Below are 15,479 nucleotides of genomic sequence, written 5' to 3'. Positions count from 1 at the left end.
ATAAAACCTGATTTGGTAGTGCTTAAAGTTGGCACTAGGTACAACAATTTTGAGATGTGAGGATAGGGAAGGGCTTCTCCCATCACTGATCCAATTGCAAAATAGACTAGAATGCTGTGAAGTACCTTTAAAGCTGTATGATTCATGATTTAATTTAGCTCCTCAATCTTTCTGAAAATAACTTCTGGAGTGAGGCCAAACCTATTCCTTCATTTAAAAGTGGCCACTGTCTATGCCACAAAAAGATTTAAAAGAATGCTGTGTAAATTTTAAATTGTGCACCCAGCCTCATCATTACAGTCTTAGTGCACAGATTCGAAAGTATAAAGTTTGCCTACCACTAACCAAGCCACAAGCAAATTGGCATAGGGTAAGTAAGAGAATTGAAAGTGTTGCTCAAAGAATGGTGTGGGAGTAAAGGGTTCTGATTCATGGGAAACTGGAAAGAGGGAGCTGTATCATTGGGATGGCCTTCACTTCATCCCAGCTGGGACCAGTGTCCTGGCAAATCGCACAACTAGAGGTGTTGAGAGGGCTTTAAAGTATATAATGGGAAGGAAGGTTCACGTGAAGGAAGATTTATAAAGTTAACAAGGGCAAGGCAATAATGCAGGGTAGCGATACAGGGAATCATAACCAGAGTGTGATAGGAAGGGACAGAATATACAAACATAGCAATACACCAGCAAATATGGTCAGAGTGGGGAAAAATGGTAAAAAGGCAGAATTAAAGGCTCTTTATCTGAATGCATGCAGCATCTGTAACAAGACGGATAAATTGATAACACAATTACAAATAAATAGGTATGATATAATAGCCATTATAGAGACGTGGTTGCAAGAGGGACAGAGTATAAAAGTAGGAAAGTCTTGCTATGGCTGTACAGGTCATTGGTGAGACTACACCTGGAGTACTACGTACAGTTTTGATCTTCTTACTTGAGAAAGTGGAAATAAGGCCACAATCATATCAGTCATGATCGAGTAGGCTCGCTGGGTCAAATGGTCTACTCCTGCTTTTATTTCCTGTGATCTTAAGGTGGCTAAGGCAGGAACTGAATACTCAAGGAAATTTGAAATTTCGAAAGGATTGGAACAAAGGAAAAGGAGAAAAGGTAGCTCTGTTAATGTAACAGTGAGAAATGATCTTGACTCAGAAGATCAAGATGTTGAATCAGTTTGGGTGAAGATAAAAAAAATAGCAAGGGAGCGGAGTCACTGGTGAGAGGTTAATAGGCCCTCTAACAGATACTGTAGGACAGGTTATACATCAATAAATCATGGGGGCTTGTAAGAAAGGTACTGCAACAATCATGGGCAATTTTAATCTTTGTATAGATTTGTATAAATGCTACTTTCCATTTTGTAGATGATAAACATTGCCGCCACTGTGCATCAGCGGTGGAGGGAATTCATGCTTAAGGTCCTGGAAGGGGTTACCGATCAAGTGGCTATTTTGTCCTGATTGGTGTAAGGCATCTTGAGTGTTGTTGCAGCTGTACATGTCTGGGCAAGTGGAGACGTTTCGACTGCACTCTTGACTTGTGGGTTGTAGATGATGATAAGTTCATAAGAGTGTATTTGGGACGATTTCTTAGAACTATACATTCTGGAATTAACCAGGGCAACCCTGTTATATTTAATGATCCTGTAGTAAAGGATCGTCCAAATAAGAGTGATCATAACATTACAGAATATCACATTCAGTTTGGGGTGAGGAACTTGAGTCTAAAACTAGAGTCTTAAGCATAAAATAAAGGCAATTACAAAGGAAAAAGAGAGTTAGCTACAGTGGACTCAAAATAGGCTAAAATGTAAGGCAGTAGAGAAGCAGTGGCAGGCATCTAAGGAGACACTACGGAACTCTCAAATACAAATTCCATTGAAAAAGAAAAAATGTATGAGAAGGATGAACCATCGGTGGCTAACTAAGTAAATTAAGGATGGTAAGATTGAAAGAAAAAGGGGTATAATGCTGCAAATATTAGTGGTAGGCCAGAAGACTGGGAATTTTTTAGAAACTAGCAAAAGGTGACTAAAATAAATAGAGGGAGAAATTAGAATATGAGAGTACACTAGCGAAAAATATAAAAACAGACAGCAAGACCTTCTAGAAGTATATAAAAAGGAAAAGAATAGCGAGAGTGAATGTTAGACTCCTGAGGATGAGACTGAGGAATTAATAATGGGAAACAAGGAATTGACAGAGACTTTGAACAACTATTTTGCATCTGGCTTCATGGTAGAAGACCCAAAAAGCATCCCAATAATAATAGTAGAAAATCAAGGGAGGGAGGAATTTAAAATAATCACCATCATGAGAGAAGGTACTAGGAAAACTAATGGGACTAAAGGCTAACAAATCCCTTGGACCTGATGGCCTGCATCTAAGGGTCTTAAAAATAAGCGGCTACAGAGATAGTGGATGCATTACTTGTAATCTTCCAAAATTCACTAGATTCTGGAAAGGTCCCAGCGGATTGGAAAACCGCAGAGGTATTGCCATTGTTCAAGAAAGCAGAAAAGGCCAGTGAGCCTAGAACCTGTCACTGGAAAAAATGCTGGAATCCATTAAGGAAGTAGTAGCAGAACATTTAGAAAATTGTAATACAATCAGGCAGAGTCAACATGGTTAATGAAAGGGAAAGAAAGTTTGACGAAATGATTAGAGTTCTTTAAGGATGTAATAAGCAGGTTAGATCAAGAAAAGCCAGTAGATGTATGTATTTGGATTCCAAAAGGCATTCAATAAGGTGTCACAAAAAAGTTAGTACATAATATAAGAGCTCATGGTGTTGGGGGTAATACATTAGCACGGATAGAGGGCTGGCTAACTAACAGGAGACATAAATAAGGGTAAATAGGTCATTTTCAAGTTGGCAAATGGCAACTAGTGGAGTGTCAATTTACAATCTATTTTAATGACCTGGATGAAGGGACAGACTGTAGCCAAATTATTGACAATACAAAGCTAGGTAGAAAAGCAAGTTGTGAGGAAGACACAGAGTCTGCAAAAGGATATAGAGCGAGTGGACAAAAATTTGACCAATGGAGTACAACGTGGGAAAATGTGAGGTTGTCCATTTCGCAAGAAGAATAGAAAGGAGAATATTATTTAAATTGGGAGACTGCAGAATCCTGCGGTAGAAAGGGACCCAGATGTCCTTGTACATTAATCACAAAATGTTAGTTTGTAGGTACAGCAAGTGATTAGGAAAATTGAGTGTTGGCCTTTATTCCACGAGGACGGAATATAAAAATGGAGCAGTCTTTGCTACAACTGTACAGATATTGGTGAGACAAGACCTCAATACTGCAAACAGTTTTGATCTACTTCTTTCAGAAGGGATATATTTGTATTAGTGGCAGTCCAGAGAAGGTTCACTAGGCTGATCCCTGGGACGAAGGAGTTGACTTATGAGAAAAGGTTAAGTAGGTTGGGCCTATACTCATTGGGCTTTAGAAAAATGAGAGGTGATCTTATTGAAACATAAACATTTCTGAGGAGGCTTGACACAGTAGATGCTGAGAGAATGTTTCTCCTTATGGGGGAATCTACAACCAGGGGGCATAGTTTAAAAACAAGAGACCTCTCAGGAAAGTGGAGTTAAGGGCAGAAATCAGATAAGCCATGACCTTATTGAATGGCAGAACATATAGGGGCCAATCACAGAATCTTAACAGCACAGGAGGAGGCCTTTCAGCCCATCATGTCTGCTCTCCAAATGAGTATTATGACCTAGTGTCATTGCCCTGCCTTTTCCTTGCACGTTATTTCTATTTAATAATCATCTAACGTCCTCTTGAATGCCTCGATTGAATCTGCCTCCACTACACTTCCAGGCAGTGCATTCCAGACATGAACCACTCGTTGCGTGAAAAAGTTTTTTTCTCACGTCACATTTGCTTCTTTTGCAAATCACTTTAAATCTGTGCCCTCTTGTTCTTGATCTTTTACCAGTGGGGACAGCTTCTCCCTATCTGTCCAGCCCCCTCATGATTTTGAACATCTCTATCAAATCTCCTCTCAGCCTTCTCTCCAAAGAAAACAGTCCCAAACTCTCCAATCTATCCTCATAGCTGAAGTTTCCCATCCCTGGAACTATTCTTATAAACCCCTTCTGCACTCTCTCCAATGTGTCCTTCCTATAATAGTGCCCAGAACTGTACACAATATTCCAGCTGAGGTTGAACAAGTGTCTTATATAAGTTCAGCATAATCTCCCTGCTCTTGTGCTCTATGCCTCTATTAATAAAGCCCAGGATACCATATGCTTTATTAAATGTTCTCTTCACCTGTCCTGCCACCTTCAATAATCTATACACATATACACTCCAAATCTGTCCGCTCTTGCACCCCCTTCAAAATTTCACGCCTGATTTTATAGTCTGTCCATGTTCTTCCTACCAAAATGCATCACTTCACACTGCGCATTGAACTTCACCTGGCACCTATCTGCCCACTCCACCAACTTGTCTATGTCCTCTTGAAGTTCCACACCGTCCTCCTCGCAGTTCACAACACTCCCAAACTTCATATCATCCGCAAACTTTGAAATTATCCCCTAAACACCAAGATCTAGATCATTAGTATACATCAGGAAAAGCAAGGATCCCAATACCAACCCCTGGGGAACTCCACTACAAACCTTCCTGAAAAATATCCATTGACCATTACTCTCTGCTCCCTATTTTTCAGCCAATTTTATATCCACGTTGCTACTGTCCCTTCTATTCTATGAGCAATAATTTTTCTCACAAGTCGGTTGTGTGGCACGTATCAAATGCCTTTTGAAAGTCCATGTACACCACAGCAAACATTACCCTCATTGACCTTTTCCATTACCTCTTCAAAAAACTCCAGCAAGTTAGTTAAACACGGTTTCCCCTTTAGAAATCCATGCTGGCTGTTCCTTATCAGCCCATATTTTTCCATGTGACTACTAATTCTATCCCGAATAATTGTTTCTAGAATCTTGCCCACCACTGAAATTAAGCTTGTAATTGCTGGGTTTATCCTTACAACGTTTTTTGAAAAAGGACATAAATGTTTGCAATTCTCCAGTCCTCTGGCACCACCCCTGAGTCTAGGGAAGACTGAAAGATTATGGCCAGTGCCCCTGCAATTTTTGCTCTCACTTCCTTCAATATCCTTGGATACATCCCATCCGGTCCCAGTGCCTTTTCAACTTTAAGTACCGACAGTCTATTCAACACATCGTCCTTATCAATTTTGAACCCTTCTAGTGACAGAGTTCCCTTGTCTGTCACCATGGCCTGGGTAGTATCTAACTTCTTGGTAAAGACGGATGCAAAGTATTCATTTAATACCTCAGCCATGGCTCCTTCGTCCATGTGTAAATTCCCTTTTAGGTCCCTAATAGGCCCTACTCCTCCTTTTACTATTTATATACCTATAGAAGACTTTGGGATTCCCCTTTATGTTGGCTACAAATGACCTACTCCTGCTCCCATTTCTTATGCTCTTATATACAAGGCTCATTTTCATGAAGTTTTGAAAATACCAAGTGCATTTCAAAAATTAAATTAATAGGATGAGGCAACTTACTTACAAAGTTTAAAATTACCTTTATAAAGTATAATTTTGGTTATCTTTTAGCACTAATGGATTTGGAGGAAACTGAACAATAACAGCTGGAAGTCCAGATGAAAAATTCCAAATGAATAAACTGACAATCTCACCCAACCAAAGCCCCTTAATTTTAAGTAACAATACAAAAACTGACATGAAACTTCACACACATAGGAAACTAATAGGAAATACATTGCTACAACGTTGTATTGAAGTGTATTTCATTTTTTCGTAAATTTAAAAACAACACAGAAATAGGCTTATGACTTAATTAACTGCCAGATAGCTTGATTAATGTGACATGTGGAATATTTAACCAATTCCAAGTCTCAGCCAGGGCTGAAAAATGCTGTAAAAAGATACCATTTAGATTTATTTATAAATTGTGCATGACAAGTAATCCAGAAACCCAGGGTAATACTCTGGGGACCTGGGTTCAAATTCTGTCACGGCAGATGGTGGGATTTGAATTCAATAAAAATCTGGAATTAAAAGTCTAATGATGACTTGGAAACATTGTCAATTGTTGTAAAAACCCATCTGGTTCACTATTGTCCTTTAGGGAAGGAAATCTGTCATCCTCACCTGGTCTGGCCTACATGTGACTCCAGACCCACAGCAATGTAGTTGACTCTTAAATGAACTCTGAAATGGCCTAGCTAGACACTCAGTTGTAACAAATCGCCATAAAGTCACAAAAAAGGAATGAAACTGGATGGACCACCTGGCATCGACCTAGGCACCGGAAACAACTACAGGTATCTTGGGCCTGTCAACCCTACAAAGTCCTCCTTACTAACATCAGATGGCTTGTGCCAAAATTGGGATAGCTGTCTCACAGTCCAGTCAAGCAACAGCCTGACATAGTCATCCTCACGGAATCATACCTTACACCATCATCACCATCCCTGGGTATGTCCTGTCCTACTTGCAGGACAGGCTCAGCAGGGGTGGTGGCACACTGGTATACAGTTGGGAGGGAGTTGCCCTGGGGGTCCTCAACATCAACCCCGGTGCCCATGAGGTCAAACATGGGCAAGGAAACCTCCTGTTGATTACCACATACCACCCTCCCTCAGCTGATGAATCAGTGCTCCTCATGTTGAACATCATTTGGAGGAAGCACTGAGGATGGGAAGGGCATAGAATGTACTCTGGGTGGGGGACTTCAATGTCCATCACCAAAAGTGGCTCCGGAGCACCACTAGTAACTGAGCTGGCAGAGTCCTAAACAAAATGGCTGCTAGACTGGGTCTGTTGCTAGACTTGGGCTGACAAATGGCAAGTAACATTCACACCACACAGTGTAAGGCAATGACCATCTCCAACAAGAGAGAATACTGCAGATGCAGGAAATCTGACACAAAAAGAGAAAATGCTGGAAATACTCAGCAGGTTAAACAGCATCTGCAGAGAAAGAAAAAATTAACATTTCAGGACAATTTTTTTTTTCAGTCCCATTGAAAGGCAAGAGATTGAACAGGTTCTAATTAAATACAGGGTAGAGAATGGGGGAGCAGGGAAACTAAAGGTAAGGCCCATGTGTCACAAGGTACACATTGGTGCCATGGGCTATGGAATTTGTCATGTGACTCAGTGAGCCAGCTGAATCCTTTTTTTCATCTCTCTCCTCCCTTTGATGTGTATTTCAGTATGCAGCAAACACCTGTCGCTCCTGGAAATTACTTGTGTTTACTTGTTATTTTTATACACCTATATAAAACCTTGATACTCCTTAAAACAAATCTATCCTAAAGAAATAGCAACACATGGTGGAAGTGATTGATTAAAGCAATTTTCAATAATTTTGGTGGTCATCTCAGAACTGCACAGGTTTTAAAGTTAGATAAAAACTGAAGTGTGTGAAAGATGGTGTCAAGAGATGGGCTACCACCATCTTGGGCTTTCAAAATCCATGCAAAAAGTGGGAAAGATTCATACAAGCCTGAAAGCACTATACCCTGTTGACTAAACTCAAGACAAAATGTTTTTGGCAAAAGGTCATCAAACTGAAACATTAACTCTGTTTCTCTCTCCACAGATGTTGGCAGATCTGCAAAGTATTTTCTGTTTAGAATGCTTAAGAAGCAAAAGATGAGTGCAAATGGGAATAGTGGAATCATCACCAACAGCTACTGTGGGAATAAATGGGGCAAAGGTTATGATCTGAAATTACTGAGCTCAATGTTGAGTTTGAAAGGTTATATTGGGTGTTTGAGAAGCCCATATAGTGGCTGACCACTTTGCGGAGTATCTCTATTCAGTCCGCAAGAATAACTCCAAGCTTCACTATGCCTGTCATCTTAATTCTCCACCCCAGTTCCACTGACCTCAGTCTTCTACATTGTTCCAACAAAGGTCAACCTAAGCTCAAAGGACAGCACCTCATCCTTTGATTAGGTATTTTACAGGCTTTCAGACTCGACATTGAGTTGAACACTTCCATTTACTCTAGAACCATCTTTGTTCTTTGACTTCTCCCATTGCCATTTACTTCTGCCTTGCACCATCATCCCCTTGGTAATTTAACCTCCCCGACTTTCCACCTCCCGTTTTGTTCCTTCCCCAGCTCGCCACGCTTTTGTCACCATGTCACCATAACCCTGAACAGCCGTCTCTTCAATATATATAAATATTGAAACCCACCCAGCCCCCTCCCTCTCTGTCTCCCTCCCTCCAACTTCTTCTAATTCTGAGGAAAGGTTATTGACCTAAAACGTTAACTGTTCTCTACTCAGATACTGCCAGACCTGCTGAGTATTTCCAAAATTGGCTGTTCAGATTTGTTAACAATTGTTACTTTAGGTAAGTAGGTTTATATGCGTGAAAGCAACACAAAAACACAATCGGAATAATACCAGGGCATTCCCACAATATCAAGAGCAAACTTGCATTTATATAGGGCTTTTCATGTCCTCAGTACCACCCAAATGCTTTACAATTCACTGTTACTGTGGATAATTCGCACAGAAAAGTTCCACAACAATTAGTCGCCTCCAACACCTAAGTCAAAATTCAAATCAGTATAATCAAAAAGCACTCCTGTCTTTAAAAAAAAACAACTCTCACTGGAATAGTGTCAGTTATCCCGCAACTCAGATAAAGTGTGGCAGTTACCAGAATCGTTAATCTCTTGTCTTATCATCCGAATAAATGCAAGCCCCGATTTGTATTCGGCTGAGATCAGAGCCCTTAAAAACACCAGAGATCCAAAGGTTGCAGCTAATGTAAAGGAGTCCGGGTAAAGAAAGGCTCATTGATCGCGGGGACAAAGTACGTTTACAACTAGTACAGCCGTCAGTTTGAGAGGTTGGGCATTGGAGATCAGAACCACCAACCATGCTTATTTTTTTGTTTTGCGGAAATTCATCTAAATTTGGATTTCGTAAGAATAACTGTTAACCATCGCAGCAACAGCAATACACCACTGCGTTCAATCACCAACCGCGGCACCAAACAGACTGCCCGCCCTGATCTCGCCGCCACATCAGCTACCCTGAGATGAAGAGTGAAGGTCTCACCGGGAAGCGGCTCCTCCTCTCGCCGCCTGTCACGTGGTGCGCGAGAGGCATTCGTTAGTCCGCGCGGCAGTCCGAGAGGCCGGAACTGACGTCACTGGCTGGGAAGGAAGGTGGGAGAGGGGGAAGAGAACCAGGAAGGAGGAGGAAAGAAAGAAAAGAGAGGGGGGTGGGGGGGGATATGGGAGATATGATGGGGGATGGGGGGATATATGGGGGATGGGAGAGGGGGATATATGGGGGATGGGAGGGGGGGATATATGGGGGATGGGAGGGGGGGATATATGGGGGATGGGAGGGGGGGATATATGGGGGATGGGAGGGGGGGATATATGGGGGATGGGAGGGGGGGATATATGGGGGATGGGAGGGGGGGATATATGGGGGATCGGAAGGGGGGAATATGGGGCATGGGAGTGGGGGAATATGGGGGATGGGAGGGGGGGAATATGGGGGATGGGAGGGGGGGAATATGGGGGATGGGAGGGGGGGAATATGGGGGATGGGAGGGGGGGGAATATGGGGGATGGGAGGGGGGGGAATATGGGGGATGGGAGGGGGGGGAATATGGGGGATGGGAGGGGGGGGAATATGGGGGATGGGAGGGGGGGGGGAATATGGGGGATGGGAGGGGGGGGGGAATATGGGGGATGGGAGGGGGGGGGGAATATGGGGGATGGGAGGGGGGGGGAATATGGGGGATGGGAGGGGGGGGGAATATGGGGGATGGGAGGGGGGGGGAATATGGGGGATGGGAGGGGGGGGGAATATGGGGGATGGGAGGGGGGGGAATATGGGGGATGGGATGGGAGGGGGAATATGGGGGATGGGATGGGAGGGGGAATATGGGGGATGGGATGGGAGGGGGAATATGGGAGGGGGGGAATATAGGGGATGGGAGGGGGGAATATTGGGGGGAATATGGGGGATGGGAGGGGGTAATGTGGGGGATGGGAGAGGGGAATATGGGGGATGGGAGGGGGTGAATATGCGGGATGGGAGGGGGAATATGGGGGACGCGAGGGGGAAAATGAGGGATGGGAGGGAGGAATATGGGGGAGGGGAGGGTGGGAATATGGAGGGGAATATGGGGGATGGGAGGGGGAATATGGGGGTTGGGAGGGGGGAATACGGTGGGGGGGAATATGGGGGATTTGGGGAATATGGGGGATGGGGAGGGAAATATGGGGGATGGGAGGGGGAATATGGGGAATGGGAGGGGGGAGAATATGGGGGATGGGAGGGGAGGAATATGGGGGATGGGAGGAGGGATATGGGGGATGGGAGGAGGGATATGGGGGATGGGAGGGGGGAATATGGGGGATCGGAGGGAGGGAAATATGGGGGATGGGAGGGGGAATATGGGGAATGGGAGGGGGGAGAATATGGGGGATGGGAGGGGAGGAATATGGGGGATGGGAGGGGAGGAATATGGGGGATGGGAGGGGAGGAATATGGGGGATGGGAGGAGGAATATGGGGGATGGGAGGAGGGATATGGGGGATGGGAGGGGGGAATATGGGGGATCGGAGGGGGGGGAATATGGGGCATGGGAGTGGGGGAATATGGGGGATGTGAGGGGGGAAATATGGGGGATGGGAGGGGGGAAATATGGGGGATGGGAGGGGGGGAAATATGGGGGATGGGAGGGGGGGAATATGGGGGATGGGATGGGAGGGGGGAATATGGGGGATGGGAGGGGGGAATATGGGAGGGGGGGAATATGGGGGATGGGAGGGGGGAATATGGGGGATGGGTGGGGGGAATATGGGAGGGGGGAATATGGGGGATGGGCGGGGGAAATATGGGGGATGGGAGGGGGGGGGAATATGGGGGATGGGAGGGGGGAATATGAGGGATGGGAGGTGGGGAATATGGGGGATGGGAGGGGGGAATATGGGGGATTGGAGGGGGGGAATATGGGGTATGGGAGAGGGGGAATATGGGGGATGGGAGGGGGAATATGGGGGATGGGAGGGGGGAATATGGGGCATGTGAGGGGGGATATGGGGGATGGGAGGGGGGCTATGGGGGATGGGAGGGGGGATATGGGTGATAGGAAGGGGGGAATATGGGAGGGGGGAATATGGGGGATGGGAGGGGGTGAATATGGGGGATGGGAGGGGGGGAATATGGGGGATGGGAGGGAGGGAATATGGGGGATGGGAGTGGGGAATATGGGAGGGGGGAATATGGGGGTTGGGGGGGAATATGGGGGATGGGAGGGGGGAATATGGGGGATGGGAGGGGGGGAATATGGGGGATAGGAGGGGGGAATATGGGAGGGGGGAATATGGGGGATGGCGGGGGGGGAATATGGGGGATGGAAGGGAGTAATATGGGAGGGAATATGGGGGATGGGAGGGGGGAATATGGGAGGGGGTAATATGGGGGATGGGAGGGGGGGAATATGGGGGATGGGAGGGGGTATATGGTCGATGGGAGTGGGAGAATATGGGGGATGGGAGGGGGGGATATGGGAGAGGAGAATATGGGGGATGGGAGGGGGGGAATATGGGGGATGGGAGGGGGGAATATGGGGGATGGGAGGGGGGAATATGGGGGATGGGAGGGGGGAATATGGGGGATGGGAGGGAGGGAATATGGGGCTTGGGAGTGGGGAATATGGGGGATGGGAGGGGGGAATATGGGGGATGGGAGGGGGGGGAATATGGGGGATGGGAGGGGGGAATATGGAAGGGGGGGAATATGGGGGATGGGAGGGGGAATATGGGAGGGGGGAATATGGGGGATAGGAGGGGGGAATATGGGGGATGGCGGGGGGGGGAATATGGGGGATGGAAGGGAGTAATATGGGAGGGGGAATATGGGGGATGGGAGGGGGGGAATATGGGGGATGGGAGGGGGGTAATATGGGAGTGGGGGAATATGGGCGATGGGAGGGTGGAATATGGGTGATGGGAGTGGGGAATATGGGGCATGGGAGGGGGGAATATGGGGGATGGGGGGGAATATGGGGGATGGGTGGAATATGGGGGATGGGAGGGGGGATATGGGGGATGGGAGTGAGGGGGATATCGGGGATGGGAGGGGTGGTTATGGGGGATGGGAGGGGGGATATGGGGATGGGGGGATATTGGGGGGATGGGAGGGGGGATATTGGGGGGTGAGGGGGGATGGGAGGGGGGTTGGGGAGAGGGGTGTGGTGGGAAGGGGAGGTGAGGGGGAGTGGGATAGGAGATGGAGTGGGCGATGGGGGGAGATGGGGGAGGGGGGATGGATGGGGGTTGGGGAGAGGGGGGTGGTGGGAAGGTGGAGTGGGGGGAGGGGGATGGGGCGAGGAGGGGAGATGGGGGTTGGGGAGAGGGTGTGGTGGGAAGGGGAGATGAGTGGGAGATGGAGTGGGGGGTTGGGGAGAGGGGGTGATGGAAAGGGGTGATGAGGGGGAGTGGGGGGATGGGAGATGGAGTGGGGGATGGGGGTAGGGGTTGGGGGGAAGGGGAGATGATTGGGGATGGGTTGGGTGGATGGGAAATGGAGTGGGGGGAGGTGTTGTGTGCAGTAGGGGGGGAGATGGGGTGAGGGGGTAGGGAGAGAGGGCTTGGGGAATGGGGGAGAGGGGGTGGGGGTGAGGATGTGGGTGGAGGGAGGATGGGAGGGAGAAGGGGGATGGGACGAGAGATGGGAGGGTGGGGGGAGAGGATGGGGTAGAAGTGGAGAGAATGGGGGGATGGGAGGAGGTGGGGGGAGAAGAGAGGGGATAGGAAGAGGATGGGGTAGGAGGGGGTGGGGGGAGAGTAGGAGGTGGGGAGGAGAGGAGGGGGGATAGGGAGAGGATGGGGTAGGAGGGGTTGGCAGGAGAGGAGGGGGGATAGGGAAAGGATGGGGTAGGAGGGGAGAGGATGGGGAGTTGGGAGACATGGAGGGGAGAGGAGGGTGGATGGGGGGAGACAAGTGGGGTATGGGGGGAGACGAGGGGGGTTGGTGGAGGGATGGGGGAGAGAGTTGGGGGTGGGAGGAGGGGGAGAGAGGGGGATGGGGAGGGGGATGGGGAGAGAGGGATGGGGAGGGGTAGAGAGGGGGATAGGGAGGGGGGGAGAGAGAGGGGGATGCGGTGGGGGAGAGAGAAGGGATGGGGAGGGGGAGAGATGGCGGAGGGAGTGAGGGGGATGCGGTGGGTGAGAGAGAGGGGATGCAGTGGGGGAAAGAGAGAGGGGGGTGCGGTGGGGGACAGAGAGAGGGGGTGTGCGGTGGGGGAGGGGGAGAGAGAGGGGGTGCGGAGGGGGAGAGAGGAGGGGTGCGGTGGGGAGGGGGAGAGAGATGGGGTGCAGTGGGGGAGAGAGAGGGGGTGCAGGAGAGAGACGGGAGAGAGAGGTGGGGTGGGAGTGAGGGGCTGGGGGAGAGAGATGGAGGGGGGGTGGTGGAGAAGATGGGGTGGGGTGGTAGAGAGAGATGGGGGTGGGGTGGGGGAGAGGGGGTGGGGTGGCATAGAGAGAGACGGTTGGGGAGAGAGAGCAGGGTGGCGGAGAGAGGGAGGGTGGGGAAGAGATGGGTGAGGGTGGGGGAGAGAGGGGTTTGGGGAGAGGTGGTGGAGAGAGGGGGTGGTGGTGGAGAGAGCGGGGTGGGGAGGAGGAGGATGGGGGTAGGGAGGGAGCGAGAGAAAGGAGGGAGGGAACGAGAGGAAAGAGGGAGAGAGGGGGGGAAAGAGGAAAGAGGGAGGGATGATGGGGGGGAGAGAGAGAAGGAGGGATGGAGCGAGAGGAAAGAGGGAGGGAGCGAGAGGAAAGGGAGGGAGGAAAGAAGGGGGAGACGAACGGGGTAAGAAGGTAGAGAGGGGGTAAAGCGGGATTGTGAGGGAGGAACGAGGGAGGGAGGAAAGGAGAGAGAGAGGAAAGGGAGGGAGGGAGGGGGAGGAAAGAGGGGAGATGGATGGAGAGAGGGAGGGCGGAAAGGGAGGGAGAGGAGGGAGGAAAGTGAGAGGGAGGAAATAGGAAGGGAGGAAAGAGGGAGTGGAGGGGGGAGGAAAGAGGGTGGAGAGAGTGAGGGGGGGCAAGGGGTAGGGAGGGTAGATGGAGTGAGGGGGTGGGAGTTAGAGAGGGGGAGGGGTGGGAGTGAGAGGAGTGGGAGAGAGAGTAGGGTGGGAGGAAAGAGAGGGGGAGGAGGAGAGAGTTGGGGAGGAGGAGAGAGTTGGGGGGGGGAGAGAGAGAGAGGGTGGGAGGAGAGAGAGAGAAGGGGGAGGAGAGGGAGAGAAGGGGGGAGGAGAGAGAGAGAAGGGGAGGAGGGAGAGAGAAGGGGGGAGGAGAGAGAGTGGGGGTAGAGGAGAGTGGGGCAGTGGGAAGGGGAAGATGGAGGGGAGAGTGGGGAGAAGGGGAAAGGGGGTAGGGAGAAGTGGAAAGGATGGAGAGAAGGGAAGGTAAGGGGGGAATGGGGGAAGGGAAGAGGGTAGGAGGACGGAGCAAGGAGGAGGACATGGGCAGGAGAGAGGGAATTGAGGGAGGATGAAAAAATGAAGGGAAGGGAAAAGAAGGCAGCTAGGAGGGAGGGGAGGATTGAATGAGGGAACGCTGGGAAGGGGTGAATAGATGAAAGGGAGGGAATGAGAGAGGGAACGAACATAAGGAAGGAAGGAGGGAATAAGGAGCAAGAGAGGGATCGATTAAGGAGGAAGGGAGGAGGGTTGGCGGGTAGGAAGGAGGGAGGAAAGGAAGAAGGAGGGAGGGAGGAAAGTAAGAGGGAGATAAGGAGTGTGGATAAGATTGAGGGCGGTTTGAATGAAGAGGATAGAGGGAAGGAGAGAGGGAACAAAGGTAGGGATCGATGGAAAGAGGGAAGTAGAGAAAAAGGATGGTGGGAAAGGGGGAGGGGAAAGAAGAAACACAAGAGGAGGGAGGCAGAAAACGGAAGGAGCAGGGAAACAAAAGGGGAGGAGGGAGGTAAATTGGAACAGAGGGGGAAGGAAAGAGGAACAGCTGGAGGGAAGGGAAAAGGGGGTAGCGAAAGAAGGGGGGATGGGAGGATGATAGAGGGAGAGAACTTGCGAGGCATAATGCAAAGGAGAAAAGGGACAGTGGGGAGGGCGAGACAGGAGTGAGGCAAGGAAGTGAGCATGGGAGGGCCAGGAGGGTGGGTGAGAAAAAGGGACAGAGGGGATGGAGAGGTAGGATTGAGGCAGGGAAGTAAGCATAGGAGGGGTGGGCAGGTAGGAGGACTGAGAGCTGGACAAGTGAGGGGGAATTGAGGGCTAGACAGGAGTGATGGTGGAGTGACAGGAGTGGTAGAGTGAGGGGAGCTGAGGTGGCAGGGGAATAAAGGTTCATTTTACACTTCAGTCCCAACAGATGAGGGAGTATACCCAGGTACCCATCCAAACAAGGGAATCATTGGGATTTGATTGATAGGTGGAAGAA

General features: G+C 49.3%; 1 protein-coding gene across 5 annotated transcripts in view; it reads right to left on the bottom strand.

Moving 5' to 3' along the window:
- The window catches only part of atp13a3 (ATPase 13A3), a 187,182-nt gene extending 178,022 nt beyond the window's left edge, over positions 1-9,160 (bottom strand). For 3 of the 5 annotated variants that reach the window (XM_041211022.1, XM_041211039.1, XM_041211072.1), the window contains exon 1: positions 9,115-9,160. The gene's annotated coding sequence lies outside the window, so the exon portion shown is untranslated. Of the gene's footprint in view, positions 1-8,710; positions 8,991-9,114 lie in introns of those variants that run through there. The other 2 variants (XM_041211030.1, XM_041211069.1) reach the window with 1 other exon arrangement.
- Positions 9,161-15,479: the final 6,319 nt, after the last annotated feature.

This window comes from Carcharodon carcharias, chromosome 2, assembly GCF_017639515.1.
Source record: "Carcharodon carcharias isolate sCarCar2 chromosome 2, sCarCar2.pri, whole genome shotgun sequence".
NCBI lineage: Eukaryota > Metazoa > Chordata > Chondrichthyes > Lamniformes > Lamnidae > Carcharodon > Carcharodon carcharias.
This window is presented reverse-complemented; position numbering and strand designations above follow the sequence as displayed.